The sequence below is a fragment of the Triticum urartu genome, chromosome 2 (genome assembly GCF_003073215.2).
Source record: "Triticum urartu cultivar G1812 chromosome 2, Tu2.1, whole genome shotgun sequence".
Taxonomy (NCBI): Eukaryota; Viridiplantae; Streptophyta; class Magnoliopsida; order Poales; family Poaceae; genus Triticum; species Triticum urartu.
This window is the reverse complement of record NC_053023.1, coordinates 326986792-327002839: the sequence shown is the minus strand read 5'-3', so window position 1 is coordinate 327002839 and position 16048 is coordinate 326986792.

Genomic DNA, 16048 nt, shown 5'->3' with positions numbered 1-16048 from the left:
CAAGGCAGCGGGCGAGCGAGCGGCGGGCGAGGGTGCGCGGCGGCGGGCGGCGAAGGGCGCGGGCGTGGGTAGCGGAGGTGGGCGTCGCAAGGCGCGGTAGCGGGCGGCAGGCGGCGGCGGGCGCGCAGGCCGGGAAGGACCCATCGCAGGCTCGGCGGGCCGACGCGGTTGGAGGCGGAGGCGCGCCACGTGGCCTGCGATTTCTTAGGGTTTCGCCTACGATTTTTAATGGGGAAGACCTATTTATAGCTAGATGGGGCTAGGAGAGTCCAAATGAGGTGTAGTTTTAGGCCACGCGATCGTGATTGAACGGCCGAGAGGATGGAGGGGTTTTGGATGGGTTTTGGGCCACTTTGGAGGGGTTTTGGGCTGCAATACACACGAGGCCTTTACGGTTCCCTGGTTAACCGTTGGAGTATCAAACGAACTCCAAATGGCACGAAACTTGACAGGCGGTCTACCGGTGGTGTACCAAGGCCGCTTGGCCAGTCTCGGTCCAATCCGAGAACGTTTAACACTCGCACATGAAAAGAGGCAAAAGGGGGGCGTCGGAGGACGTAGGAGTGCCGGAATGCAAAATGGACAACGGGGAAAATGCTCGGATGCATGAGACGAACACGTATGCAAATGCGATGCACATGATGACATGATATGAAATGCATGACATGGACAAAAATCCAAACGAAGGCAAAACCTAACCACGAGGGAATATCATAACTTAGAGACGAAAATGGCAAGAGTTGGAATACAAATATGGCAAGTTATATACGGGGTGTTACATAAACTGATTGATAACTTTCTTCATGTAGTTTCCTTTATGAACATCATATTTTAGGCAAATTTGTAGGCCAGCACAATACATAGGAACATACTACAGGACTAGAGTTACACACACATTAGGATTTACTTGAATACGCCATATGCGTCTCGAGGTCTAGACGAAAACCACCCCTAGCTGCTTTACTTGACGTCCGATAAAGCCACGCTCGATGCACGATGAAGCAACTCCCAACTACTCCAATCGACATCGGAAGAATTTACGCACAAGTACACACCAAACAATTACAAGCCTGCAACGATGATGACTTGAATACGCCACATGTGGCTCGAGGTCTAGATGAAAAGCCACCCCTAACTGCTTCACTTGACGTCCGACAAAGCCACGCTCGATGCACGATGAAGCGACGCTCAACTACTCCAATCAACGTCGGAAGAATTTACGCCAAAACACGTCTGGCTTGAATCATCAGATTTGGTAATTGTTATTTTGCAAGCTTTACTTTTTCTAGATAGAATCTTCATAAATACTATATCAATTGATAAATTGTTCCCTATTTCGCAAACTTTGAACACATAAGAATATAGCATACAAGAAGTTGCGCGACTTAATTACAAGGGGACAAAACTGGAACATTAAGTGAATGTAATGAGAATGTGGGATTCAGTGAATCCTACGACCGATGAGCTTATTAGCCTAGATATGATATTGATGGATGAGTGGTCTGTTTTCTAATATATTAACATCGAATTTTCTGTCAGATGAATCAAGTTACTAACCATATTTGATTCTTTTGAGAGGGTGAAACGATCCATGCTACTATCTGGAAGAATCTTATAGACACTTTTAGATCAAAGATCAATGAAAAATCTATTTATGCACTCAACAATTTTAAGGTCATGGAATCCACAAAATATAGGCCGGTGAGCAATGAAATTAAAAAATATTTTTCATACAATACAAAGGTAAAGGAAATAAAAGGATCTTCAAAAGTTTTCCCTGACTATTGCTCCGAGTTTGGTACCATGGATACGCTAGAAGAAAGGGCAGAAAAAGATACACAATGCTCAGGTACGTTTATAGTTGTAATTACTACCTCCAAATAATTTATATTTCTAACTATTATATCACTCTCCATTAACATGAATGATATGTTAGGTATCATGTTCGACTCCAAATTAGTGACCATACATCTGCTACAAGTTGCACTTTATTTGACGAGGAGACTGCTAGATTGCTTAATAAATCTGCATCTAAGTTGTTGGACACACGGGATGGGTAATCAGAAGAAACACCAAAGATTATTCAATAATTATCTGGAAAAGACTTATATTTAGATTCAAGCTCAATGATAATAATCTCACATCTGGTACACAAAACTATGCAGTAAAAAGAACATGTGTGCCTGATGATAGGCTTGAGATGCTCTATTTGGACAATAAAGCCGAGGAGGTAAAGCTGCATTAACGTTTTACCATATTTAGAATTCCTTAACTAATTCATCTTCCATATGTTTCACCATATTCAGAATTTCTTAACTAATTCATCTTCCATATGTTTCACAGGAATTGATGGATGATGAGGTGGACACCGTGTTAATGAAGAAGAAAACATGCCAGATAGAAAGGTGATTGGTTTTTTAAACTATACACACACACACCAGATTTTAGAGATGTGTGTAATTTTCAAAATGTATATGTTTGCAGTCACAGAATAATGCAGTTTCACCTGGAAAACTTTCATGCGAACTCGTGCCTGTGAAAGAGGAGCCACATGACAGCAACGGGACTACATTAAACAAAGCTAAGCATCGAGACAAAATATCATAATCATCATCATCATCATGTGAGATCCGTAGTGGCACTAGAAGGAGACTGAGATCTGTTGTAATATCAAATGAGTCAGAGGATGAATGCACTGAGACAAATATGCCTGAACAAAAGTTAAAAGGTGTTCGCGGGAACAAGAAACATGTTAAAGCAGAAGCCAAACATACAATGATTGAAGATGAAGATGAAGTACGGAAATTAAAGGGCAGGAGAAATAGGAGGTTATCTAGATAATTAGTGGATCATTAGCTTATTAAATAAATAGTACGAAAGTGTATTTGTATCGACCAAGATAAGTAAGAGTATTTGACATCGACCAGGATAAGAAGGATACTTATTAGATTAAGGGTGTGAATGTTGCCAATGTTCTTAGTATAAAACTGATTGGTAACTTTCTTCATGTAGTTTCCTTTATGACATGATATTTTAGGCAAATTTGTAGGCCAGCACAATACACAGGAACATACTACAGGACTAGAGTTACACACACATTCGGATTTGCTTCACAATTTGAAGAAACAATACTTTGGAAAATCTATATGACACCACCACAATAAAGAGGAACATACCTTGCTTCATAAACTTATTAATTAATAGTAGGACCGGATAAGAAAATCAATGGTGTCTTTCTAGCACAAGTGAACTTCTACTCAACCCACCTATAATAACCTTAATAACCAAGGTGATATATTGACACAAAAAGGTAAGGCCCTTGCAGTTTAAGAAAATAATTGACACATATGAACCAACATCCGGTTCATAAGGCACCAGAAATAAAGTACAATACTGCTACGGATAAACTACCAGAAAGAATCTGCAGTTGGCACTTATAGTTAGTAGTAGCCTGACAGCAAGAACAATGAGGATGCCAGGATCTCACGGTCGTTGGTTGCTATTTGTATTCCTCGGATGTCAGATCTAATAACTCACTCAGCAGGTGACTCCATTAGTTACCTCATAGCCTCCCCCACTTGGCCAAACTACAACACCCCTGTCATGGACCTCTAGACATCAGCCATGTAGGGGTCATCATCTTGGCCGAAACCCTTGAATATGCTACGCCGGACTCCACGAGGTCGTCGAGGATCCACATCCTCGAGAACGCGATGAAAGCGTCCGCGTACTCTGCTCAACGCAAAAAAGCTCCAATACCTAGACAAAGAGAATTAGGAAGGAATGAATCGAGAAGTGCAGTCGTGATGCTTTAGGATCAGTTCGGCGATGGAAAGCGGCGAGATCTTCATCAGCCGGCCCATGGAAGAGGTGGTGCATGCGGATGGATAAGGATGGTGGAGGGGAATGACTGAGCTAAAAAAATTTATTTTATACTAGATGGTGACATCTATGGGTTGTTTATACGGGCTGGTCATTTTCTAAATGACTAACATGGGCTTGATTAAAAAAACTGACATGGCCTGCATCAAAACTGCTGGGCCTGAATAGGATTCATACGTGGGGTATGTAAAGTTGTGTTTGGAATCTATCTCTCTATACCGTAAACATTATGAACTCAATTACTACACCTTATCGAATAGCTGATCCTACTCCTTATCGAATAGGCTGATTCGAGCACACGTTGGCATGCTGCACTTATATAGCTGAAGATACACTTCAATTAACCAAGGGATCATCGACCCGTCTAAAACTAAGTAAACAAGATTAGTCAGAATCGACCTTGACTGAATCGCTGGAAGACCTTACACATTAATCAGGCTTGCCAAACTTCAGATTAGAAGGTACATACAAAAATACCACTATCAGCAATTCAAAGCAACCTCGTGACTTTTTATTCATTATATCATTGTTTTACATTCAGGCATATAATGATAGTGAAGCAGCACAAAGGTTGTGGAGGAGCAACTCCACTTTGCTGCCAATGTGTACAACACAAGTGTTGAAGGAACAACATCAACGTGTTGCGCTAGATATCGCTCTAGAGGCGAATGTAGGCCGATATGGCTGCAAGAGTTCAATCCAGAACTCCTAGAATCCAAGATCTACTCCAAGATCTTTGATAAGAACAACAAGCTCTATTATAGGTAGTGGGTACATCGTCTAGGTACAAAGTAGAGGTGAGGAGCTCTATTTATAGGGTTGTGGGAAGCCTTCACATACTTCTACTTACAGCTGGAATACTCTAGAAACATTATTTAAGGTTCACCATTCTACTCATAGCTAATCACAACTAGAAGACTCTAGAAAACAGTAGGTAGGATAAAGAAAAGAAAAGAAATACTAGACCACAACAGAAGTATCTAGAAGTAGCCAAACAGATTTGACATATGATTATATTTTGATGTTCCTCATCTATTGTTCCTCATAATTCTCCCCTGGTTGTTTGGAACTCACCCTCGAGTTATCTTCATAGAGCGCTTCTTCTGGATGGTAGAGAGTCAAGTCCGCAACATTGAAAGTGTAGGAGATACCCATTTCACCTGAAGATTTATCACATAAGCATTCTCATTTATCTCCCTCACGATAGAGAAGGGTCCATACCTTCGCTGCCTAAGTTTCCCTTTAACACCTAAAGGCGGCCTCTCCTTTCGGAGGTAGACCATCACCTTATCACCGGCTTGGAATGAGTTTGGCCTCCTTTTGAAATCAGCAAGTTGTTTATATTTCTGATGTCGTGCTTCCAAAGAACTACGAATCTCTTCAAATAACTTGGTGTAATTATAAGCAAAGGACAATGCTGATTTTGAGTTTCCCCTTGATGGTAGCTTCATCAGGTCCACCACATGTGATGGAACTTTAGTGTAGACAATGGAAAAAGGGCTCCTTCTTGTGGATCTATGCTTGGAGTTATTGTAGGAGAATTTTGCAAGAGATAAAGCCAAATCCCATTGTCCCTTTCTTTCTCCACAAATGCAACATATCAGATTACCCAAAAACTTGTTCACCACTTCCATTTGTCCATCTGTTTGTGGATGAGCAGTGCTAGAAAATATCAATTCAGTGTTGAATTGCTTCCACAAAGTGAGCCAAAATGGAGCAAGAAACTTGCTATCACGGTCTGAGACAATGGACCTTGGAACTCCATGAAGTCTGGCCACTTCTCGAAAGAATAGGTTTGCCACATGATGAGCATCTGTTGTCTTGCGGCATGGGATGAAACGAGCCATCTTAGAGAATCTATCCACGACCACAAGTACAACATCACTTCCTCGTCTTGTTCTTGGCAAGCCCAAGACGAAATCCATAGAAATGTTCTCCCATGGAGCAACAGGAACAGGCAAAGGCATGTATAACCCTGTGTTCTGGACTTGGCCTTTGTAGGTCTGACACACGGGGCACCGTTGAACGAACTTTCCAGCATCTCTCTTTAGTTGTGGCCAATAGTAGCGAGCTTCCAGGTTAGCGATAGTCATGTCCTATCCAACATGGCCACTAGGATCACTTGAATGGAGCTCTCTAACCAGCTTGTCATGTAGAGAACTTCTTGGAATGCACAAACAATCATTTTTGAAGAGATATCCATCTTACATCAAATAGTCATCACCTAATGGTTGGCTCCTTGCATGCTTTACCCAAACATGGCCAAAGTCTTCGTCACCCTCATACAACTCCTTTATTTGATCCATGCCCGGAAGTTCAGCTTCAAAAGAAGTCAAGAGGCATGCACGACGACTCAAGCATCGGCCACTCTGTTAGTTATTCCAGATTTATGCATGATGAGATAGTTAAACCTCTCCAGATATGCTGCCCATCTTGCAAGCATGCGGTCAACATGCTTTTGATTTCTAAAATGCTTCAAGGATTGATGGTTGCTATAAACAATGAACTCTTTAGGCAGCAAATAGACTTCCCAAGTTTTCAATGCTCTAAAAACGACATATAATTCTTGCTGATAGGTACTCCATTTCTCTCTAGCTTGACTTAACTTCTCACTAAAGAAAGCAATGGGCTTCCTTGCTTGATATAGGACAGCTCCAATGCCTACTCCACTTGCATCACACTCCAACTCAAAAGTCTTGTTGAAATCAGGTAGTACCAAGACAGGAGCTTGTGATAGCTTTTGTTTAATGTCATTGAAACTAGCTTCAGCTGCTTCTCTCCATTGGAACTTTCCTTTCTTCAAACACTCGGTAATTGGTGACATGATAGTGCTAAAATTCTTCACAAATCGCCTATAGAAAGTTGCAAGGCCATGAAAGCTTCTTACCTCAGAAATGGTCTTAGGAGTTGGCCATTCTCGGATTGCTTCAACCTTAGAATCATCAACACGAATGCCATCACATGTTATGACAAATCCTAGGAAAAGAAGTTGTGTTCGTAGGAAAACACATTTCTTCAAGTTGACGTAGAGCTCATTTTCCCTTAGTACTTCTAGCACCTTCCGAATGTGATCAAAGTGTTCATCCTCATCCTTACTATAGATCAAGATGTCATCGAAATAGACCACAACAAAGTGGGATAAGAAGGGTCTAAGGACTTGACTCATTAAGTGCATAAAGGTACTTGGTGCATTTGAGAGTCCAAATGGCATGACTAGCCATTCAAACAACCCTTCCTTTGTCTTGAAGGTGGTCTTCCATTCATCCCCGGGTCTTATACGGATTTGATGATATCCACTTCTTAAATCTAGCTTTGTGAACACTCTTGCTCCACTAAGCTGATCCAACATATCATCCAGACGGGGAATAGGGAATCTATACCTTACGATGATCTTGTTAACGACTCTACTGTCCGTACACATGCGCCAAGATCCATCTTTCTTTGACGCGAGTAGGGCTGGTATAGCACATGGGCTAATACTTTCTCGAATGTGCCCCTTTTTGCAACAATTCCTCCACTTTATCCTTCAATATATCATGCTCCTTTGGGCTCATTCGATAGTGTGGAAGATTAGGAAGACATGCTCCCGGAATTAAGTCAATTCTATGTTGAATTCCTCTCATCAGTGGCAAGCCATGTGGCTCCCCAAGTATGTTCTGAAATTCTGCCAATAAACCACGTACCTTTGCTGGAATTTCAATAGTCATGTGCTCTTCTCCCTTTACAACAAATGCAGCACACAAATCTGCCTCCTTCAAGTCTTCCATAAACTCATGAAAGGTATGGGAGATAGTTAACATAGTTTTCCCCTCCTCCTTAGAGGTATTACCTTCGGTTTTGTTTGGTAAGATAATGATCTTTCTCTTGTTCCAAATGAAAGACTAAGAATTTTCCTTGCCCTTGTGTGTAGTATCCACATCAAATTGCCAAGGCCTCCCAAGAAGAACATGGCTGTCATCCATGTCAACCACATCACACAACACATTTGAGCGATAATGCTTACCCAAAGAATGTGGCAGGTTGCATTGTTTGGTGATCCTCACATTCACTCCTTTCTTGATCCATCCAATAGTGTAGGGATTTGGATGATCATGGGTTTCAAGCTTTTAATGGTCCACCAACTTCCGGGAGATAAGATTCTCGTAGCTGCAACTATCAATCACTAGTTTGCATACCTTGCCATTCACCGTTCATTTTCTCTCAAATTTTTCCTTCCGTTGTGTGTCATCGAGTTGTGGTGTGGAACATAGGAGGCGCTGGATCACACATACCACCTCTTCGCCTTCTTCTTGACAAACCTCTTGTCCGTCTACATCTTCAGATTCGTATTCTTCCTCATCGCTTTCACCATCATGGATAGTCATGTTAAAAAATTTCCTTAGTGGGCAACCGCTGGATATGTGTCCCTCTTTACCACATTTATAGCACTTTTGGCCTTCATTTGCTTTACCCTTGCCTCTAGTTTGTTTCAGGATGGGCTGTTTTGTCTTTAGTGGAGTGGCCTTTTCTTCCACTCTATTAGGTTGGCTCCTAGATGAGCCTTCGGTATGAGGATATGGAGGATATGGAGCCTTAGTTGTCTTTCTCATCCTCACAAACCTCTCAGCCTTCAAGGCTAGAGCTTGTGCTTGATCAACGGGCCAGATTTGTTGCATCATCTATCGATCTTGAATAGCATCATTGAGACCATTGATGTACCTTGCAACTTGTTGCTCTTTAGTTTCAGCAAGGTTGCACCTCACTTGTAGCCTTAGAAACTCCTTCGTGTAATCTGAAATAGTCCTATTTCATTGAGCACAATTTTAAAATTGGATAAATAGGATCTGGTCATAATCAGCGGGAAAAATCTCCCTTTCAAGAGGCCTTTCATTTGTCGCGAAGTTCTAACATGAGGTTCTACTCTCAGCCTGTGCTCCTCTTGAACGCGATGCCACCATGCATTGGCTCCTCCTTTCAGCTTGTATGCGACCAAAGGAACTCTACGATGTTCCGAAACCTCCATGACCTCAAAGAAAGTCTCCACTTCATATAACCAATCCAGGCACCCTTCAATGTCAACATTTCCATTAAAACTTGGGATCTCAGTTTCACCTTGTATGTATCTCTTGCATATGTAGGGTTGGGTGCTCTCCGATATGCGTAGAGATTTGGTTCTTCAAGGGCATCATCGTATTCTTCACCTTCAGAAGCTTCAACATAAATTGGCCTTCTTGAAGCACGTTGAACAACATGTTGTGGCGATCTTGCTCCACAACAAGTTGGCCTTCTTGAAGCACGTTGAACAACAGCACGTTGAACAACCTCTCCTTCTTCCTTGATGAACATCTTCCTCTTCTTTAGATGAATCTCCTTCATTGGTAGCAGGGGGGACACCCTTTCTTATCATCTCAACCAGCTGGTCAAATCTCCTATTAAGATCTTCACACAGCTCTTTGATTTGTTGTTCAGCAGCATCCATCCTCTTCTCCAATTGCTCCATTTCTTGCTGCAACTTGCTCTCGAAGAGGACAACAAAAACGATTATGGGTCAACAAGGCTCTGATACCACCTGAAGCAACACAAAGGTTGTGGTGGAGCAACTCCACTTTGCTGCTACAATGTGTACAACACAAGTGTTGAAGGAACAACTTCAACGTGCTGCGCTAGATATCGCTCTAGAGGCGAATGTAGGCCGATATGGTAGCAAGAGTTCAATCCAAAACTCCTAGAATCCAAGATCTACTCCAAGATCTTAGATAAGAACAACAAGTTCTATTATAGGTAGTGGGTACATCGTTTGGGTACAAAGTACAGGTGAGGACCTCTATTTATAGGGTTGTGGGAAACCTTCACATACTTCTACTTATAGCTGGAATACTCTAGAAACACTATTTAAGGTTCACCATTCTACTCATAGCTAATCACAACTAGAAGACTCTAGAAAACAGTAGGTAGGATAAAGAAAAGAAAAGAAATACTAGACCACAATAGAAGTATCTAGAAGTAGCCAAACTGGTTTGACATATGATTATATTTTCATGTTCCTCATCTATTGTTCGTCATCAAATACTGACTCACATCATGCCTTGGCTCTTCACGTAAACTCTATTTTCTTTGAGAAAACAGTACCAGCTTTTGTGATGAACTAAAAGTGATAGACAGACTGATAAAGTCATGTCAGCAATAGAAAGATATGCTCTAATAATTTGTACATGGTACAAAATATTTTCCATGATCACTAAAGGATTTGCTTTGCAACAAAGATATAATAATTAATTAGCACAAGCGTGTGAAGCTTTACAAAATTTGAAAAACAAAGATAAGAATACACAATCAGGTATATCATTCATATTTTTCTATCTTCAGGTATATACAAATTTGGAATAATAACCACTCTGACAAACATGATTCTCAGAAATCTTATTAGACGATAAGATTCCATAAGCAAGATAGGAAACCATATATGTAACCAATTCACACACCTTGCATTTATGTGTGCACCATATAACATTGTGTATGTTCATCATATATCACTACCTATACGTGGTAATCAAGACGCAAGAAGCCAACAAGAAAACTATCGCACCTAAATAATTGAACTACAAAACTTAAACTTGAGCTAACTACATGCATCTCTCACATTAAGTTGATGCTTTTGCTACATAGCTCAGTAAAAGTGCCATGTAAACCAACTTCTTTTACTGACAATCAATAATTAGATGCAAGGGTCTCTTACTAGGTTCATTTATACATAATTCAAGCAGATCCACATGTTTGCTTTACTGTGTTCTCTACTGCAGAATTCAGACAACAAGCATAGGTGCACTTCTAAACACAGAAAGTTGTGGTATGAATTCTGATTTCACACGAAAAGTTGTTTATCAATGGAAATATAAAATCTTATTCTGATTTCTAGATCATTCAACTTCACAAAAACTTATATGGTTGCAATAAAACTGACATTTGGTAGAAGTACGGACAGCAAGAGGGCAATAACTAAAAGCCACTCGCAGAAAATACTGAGATCTTGCTGATATTTTTTCCTCCGCGAGCTTCCTCAATGCCTCCACAACCCCAATGTTTGCACACGAACACGTCACCGTGTACCTCCAACACCGAGGATAATGCACCGCAGCTCACGTCGAAGGAGACCCATCCGGAAGCGCGGTACGCAAGCAATCCGGCGGGTGCTTTTCAGGACCCGAAACCCCACGCGCCCGGGAGGGACCCCGTCTGGACGCGCGGCGGCTATGGGCTGCCCTAGGTCAGTTCACCCGCCCCTAGAGCCTCGAGGTTCGCCGCCCTACAATGAAGAAGAACGAACGAAGAACGAGGAAGAAGAAGAACAAGGGAGATGGAAAAGTAAAGGTAAAAGATGTAGATAGATTTGTTCGATTGTGTGTTGTTTTAATCGGCCATCACCCCCAACATATATAAGAGGCGGCTGGACTTCCCGTATAAGCAAAGGATTTATCTAGGCTTTCCTTACAAGAAAATTACATCAATTCACGTCCAAAACCCTAGTCAAATTCGGACTGGTTTTATCCGAACTTTCCAAAACTGTTCGGTTTAAACTGGCTGTACTTTGAGGGTCCTTTTTGTGGTGACAAACGACCTCGTATGGAAATGAGCCCAAAAGAAATCTTCATCGTTTCGACGAGACAAACAACTTTCATGTTGAACGTTTTTTCATCAGAGGTCATCTCGAGGGTCAAATCGCTCGTGCAAGACAGCTAATTATTCACGCAGCACATCAGACATACCCACATATGTGTTTGGTTCCGGGCGTCATATTTTTGCTCACTGGAGGGTCGCGCTCTGCGGTCTCTAACTTTTGCATATGACCTTGGATTGAGACGATCTTTTATATCAAAATCAATGGTTTAGACGAGGCGAAGACAATCTTCATATGAGGCCATCTTGGGGGCGTAATAAGCCGAATAGTGTTCTGAATACAAAATCTGAGTACTTCGAACACAACTTCGGCCTTAGAGATGAGACCGGATGACTATGGCCCAAATATCAAAGTTTTTCCTTTTGACGATACGGAACTTTCTCACTTTGAGCACTTCTTCATTTGAGGCCATCTTAATTAAGTTCTTCGCCGTGCCAAAATCTGGTGTCAACACATGCCCCCCTGTTTTTTGGCAAACTTGTGTGCCGAAAAATAACTTGCATGATGTTTTTCCTAAGGACGATGTCAACACTCCATCGGCCATTTTATGTGCTTAGGACGATAAGTATATATCGGCATTTGGATTAGCAACAAAAGTAAAGCTAATCAAACATATGATGATTTGGTAATACCCTTTCATGATGTAAGAAATTATATTGCATCCATGGTTTAAAATAAGCCCATTGAGGGTAACCAATCATACCTGATGAGAAATTCCATGGCATAGGCATCAACGACATTCTTGAAGGAAATGGATAATGTGTGGACCGAAGATGTTGAAACCTTCGGCTTGGTCCTCCATAGTTTTCAGTCTTTTCCTTCTTCACCTTTGTCGCACTTCTTGTAATGGAAGCTTGCACATAATTCTTATTTTGAGTACCTCCTTTGGGAACCCATGCCATGTTTCTCTTTTCAAGTTCTTGTGCACTAAGCTTTTGCAACTTCTTCTTTTGCCAATACGATAAGCCGAGTGGGCACTGTAACGCCCCATATGTAACATGCCATATTTGTATTCCAACTCTTGCCATTTTCAGCATTAAGTTATGATATTTCCTCGTTGTTGGGTTTTTGTCTTTTTGTTGCTTTTGTCTTTGTCATGCATCTCATATCATGTCATCATGTGCATCGCATTTGCATACGTGTTCGTCTCACGCATCCGAGCATTTTCCCCGTTGTCCGTTTTGCATTCCGGCGCTCCTATGTCCTCCGGTGTTCCCTTTTACCTATTTTCATGTGCGGAGTGTTAAATCATTTTCGGATTGGACCGAGACTTGCCAAGCGGCCTTGGTTTACTACCGGTAGACCGCCTGTCAAGTTTCGTGCCATTTAGACTTTGTTTCATACTCCTACGGTTAACCGAGGAACCGAAACTCGTGTGTGTTGCAGCCCAACACCTCTCCAAAGTTGGCCAAAGCCGAGCCAAACCCCATCCATCGTCTCGGTCGTTCGATCACGATCGCGTGGCCGCAAACCGTGCTCAATTTGGAGCCTCCTTGCTCCCTCTACCTATAAAAAGGCATCTCCCCCCGAAAATCAAAGATGAAAACCTAGCCCTCTCCCTCTGCTCGCGCTGCCGGACGAAAACCTCTAGGTCGGACATGTCCGCCGCCCTCACCACCGCCACGTGTCGCGCCGCCATTTGCCGCCGCGTCCTGCGCCGCAGCCTGCTTGGGCCCGAGGAGGGCCCCCGAAGCCCATTGCGCCGCCTCCCTCGCCGCGCCGCCCCACGCCGCAGCGACCGCGCCGGCGCTGCCTCGCCGCCTCGTCGCCGGCAGCCGCTGCCACCTCACCATCCGCCCGCGCCGCCCAGTCTCTTCCTCCGCCCACATCGCCCTCGCCGCCCCGGCGAGCGCTCCGGCCGGATCCGGTGCCACCGCCCCTCTCCCTCGACTCCGGTGATGAACTCCGGCCGCCACGCCTCATACTCCGGCGAACCTCGAAGAGTGTGCCCGATCCAGATTTGATCTCGAGGGTTGACTTTTTGCCCTAGTTCCAGTATTTTTTGCATTCTTCATCGCATCATAACTTTGCACCCGTGGCTCCGTTTTGGTCGTGTAGCATATCAGATTGTTCGTTTCGGCGTGTACTTCATTTCATTCCATTGCACCATGTTCATTTGAGTTCATCTTGATGCCCTAAATGTTGTTGCAAGAGTGATATGTAATGTTAGTTTTAGATTCTTATCAGTAATTGGACATTTGTCATTTTTGCCATGATTAATGTGTGCATGCCTATGAACTTGAGCCCTACATGTGTTTTGAAGTATGCCATGCCATCTTTACAGGGGTGTATGCCATGTATTTTTGTGATCTCTGTGGTGACTAGCACAAGAATGCAAAGTAGCTCACATAATGTTGCTGATTTCAGGGACTTAGAAATATTCGAAGTCTTTTCCCTGATAATATTTTTGTGCCATGTATTCATGTAGCTACAAAGAGGTCCGTGCCTCTTTTGAGCATGTTCAGTAAGGGTGATTTTGAGATAAGGTTGTGCTCTATCCATCCATGTCTTTGTTTGCAATTATGGAGCACCCTAGCATGACTCAATCGAGCTCAACTTTTGCTGTAAAATGTTCCTGGCAGATTGTTTACGTGTTAAGAAATTTTGCGGAGGTTGTTGTAGTTGATCCATGCATGCTATGAGGTTGTTCTTGCCATGTTTAGCTTCTATGCCATGTCTACTTGTTGGGTGTATGCTTAGTTTGTCATGCAATTCCTTGTGGTGAATGAATCGGGCTCGTAAACATGCCTACGTGAATCTGTTTTGCCATGTTCCAGTTTTCTGCTAAGTCTGAATCTGTTAACGAAACTTGCTATGTTCACATGGTTGCCATTGTATTTTCTGATCCCTTTTGGCTTATGGTCAGTAAGGGACTTTTGTTGTATGCTTTGAGTGGCTTCATGCCATGCCTTGCTTTGCCATGATATGTTCCTGTAGCATGTTGTTATCTTGCTCTAAACATTGCTTCCTAATGTTAAATTCCTGACATGTTATTTTCCCTGCCATGTGCTTTGTTGTTATGTTAGAGTGCAGTAGCTTGTTGTTCTTGATGCATTTAGATGACCTCGTGCTGTTAATCGCAGCCTTGCGCCATTATTTTTTTGCTTGCCATTTGCAAACCGTGCATCCGATTCCAGTGATCTTTATATCGATTTCGACCGATATAAACTCATCTTTCTAGCGGCACTCTTGGTTTTCCAAGTTGAGGCCAGGTTCAATCTTTCCTTTACGAAACATGCATATGCATCGCATATCACATCCCGCATATCATGCCATGTTTTGCATCATGTTGCTTGCGCATTGCACCGTGGTTGATTGCAGTTCCCTTTGTTTGTGTTCTTTCTTTGGGTAGAACCGGGAGACGAGTACGTGATCGAGGAACCAGTTGAGTACGCTTACGAGGATCAAGCTAACGTCAACTCGGAGAACTTTGCAGGCAAGATGACCATACCCTCGAAATCACTTCTATATTTTGCTTGCTAGATGCTCGCTCTATTGCTATGCCTATACGATACCTACCACTGCTTATCATGCCTCCCATATTGCCATGTCAAACCTCTAACCCACCTTGTCTAGCACCGTTGTTGGCTTATGTTACCACTTTGCCTCAGCCCCTCTTATAGTGTTCTAGTTGCAGGTGAAGGTTGGAGTTTGTTTCCTTGTTGAACAATGTTTATGTTGGGTTATCATTATTATATCTTGTCTACTTAATGCATCTATACACTTGGTAAAGGTGGAAGGCTCAGCCTTATGCTGGTGGTTTCCTCCACTCTTGCCGCCCTAGTTTCTGTCATATCCGATGTTATGTCCTTGATTTTTGCGTTCCTTACGCGGTTGGGTTATAATGGGAACCCCTCGACAGTTCGCCTTGAATAAAACTCCTCCAGCAAGGCCCAACCTTGGTTTTACCATTTGCACTAACAACCTATAACCTTCCCTTGGGTTTTCGCGAGCCCGAGGGTCATCTTTATTTAAAAAAACCCCGGGCCAGTGCTCCTGTGAGTGTTGGTCTGAAACGGGCAGCCTATGGGGTCACCTCGGGGCAACTCGAGGGTTGGTTTTACTCGTAGCTTGACCTATCCGGTGTGCCCTAAGAACGAGATACGTGCGACTCCTATCGGGATTTGTCGGCACATCGGGCGCCTTTGCTGGTTTGGTTTTACCATTGTCGAGATGTCTTGTAACCGGGATTCCGAGTTTGATCGGGTTGTCTTGGGAGAAGTAATATCCTTCGTTGACCGTGAGAGCTTGTGAGAACTTTCGAAAGCCGTGCCCGCGGTTATGGGCAGATGGGAATTTGTTAATGTCCGATTGTAGAAAACCTGAAACTTAACTTAACTAAAATGAATCGACGGAGTGTGTGGCCGTGTTGGTCTCTTTTTGGCGGAGTCCGGGAAGGGAACACGGTATCATGTTATGCTTGAACTTAGGTTGTTCTAGGATCACTTCTTGATCATAGTTCCTCGACCATGCCTTGCCTTCTCTTCTCGCTCTCTTTTGCGTATGTTAGCC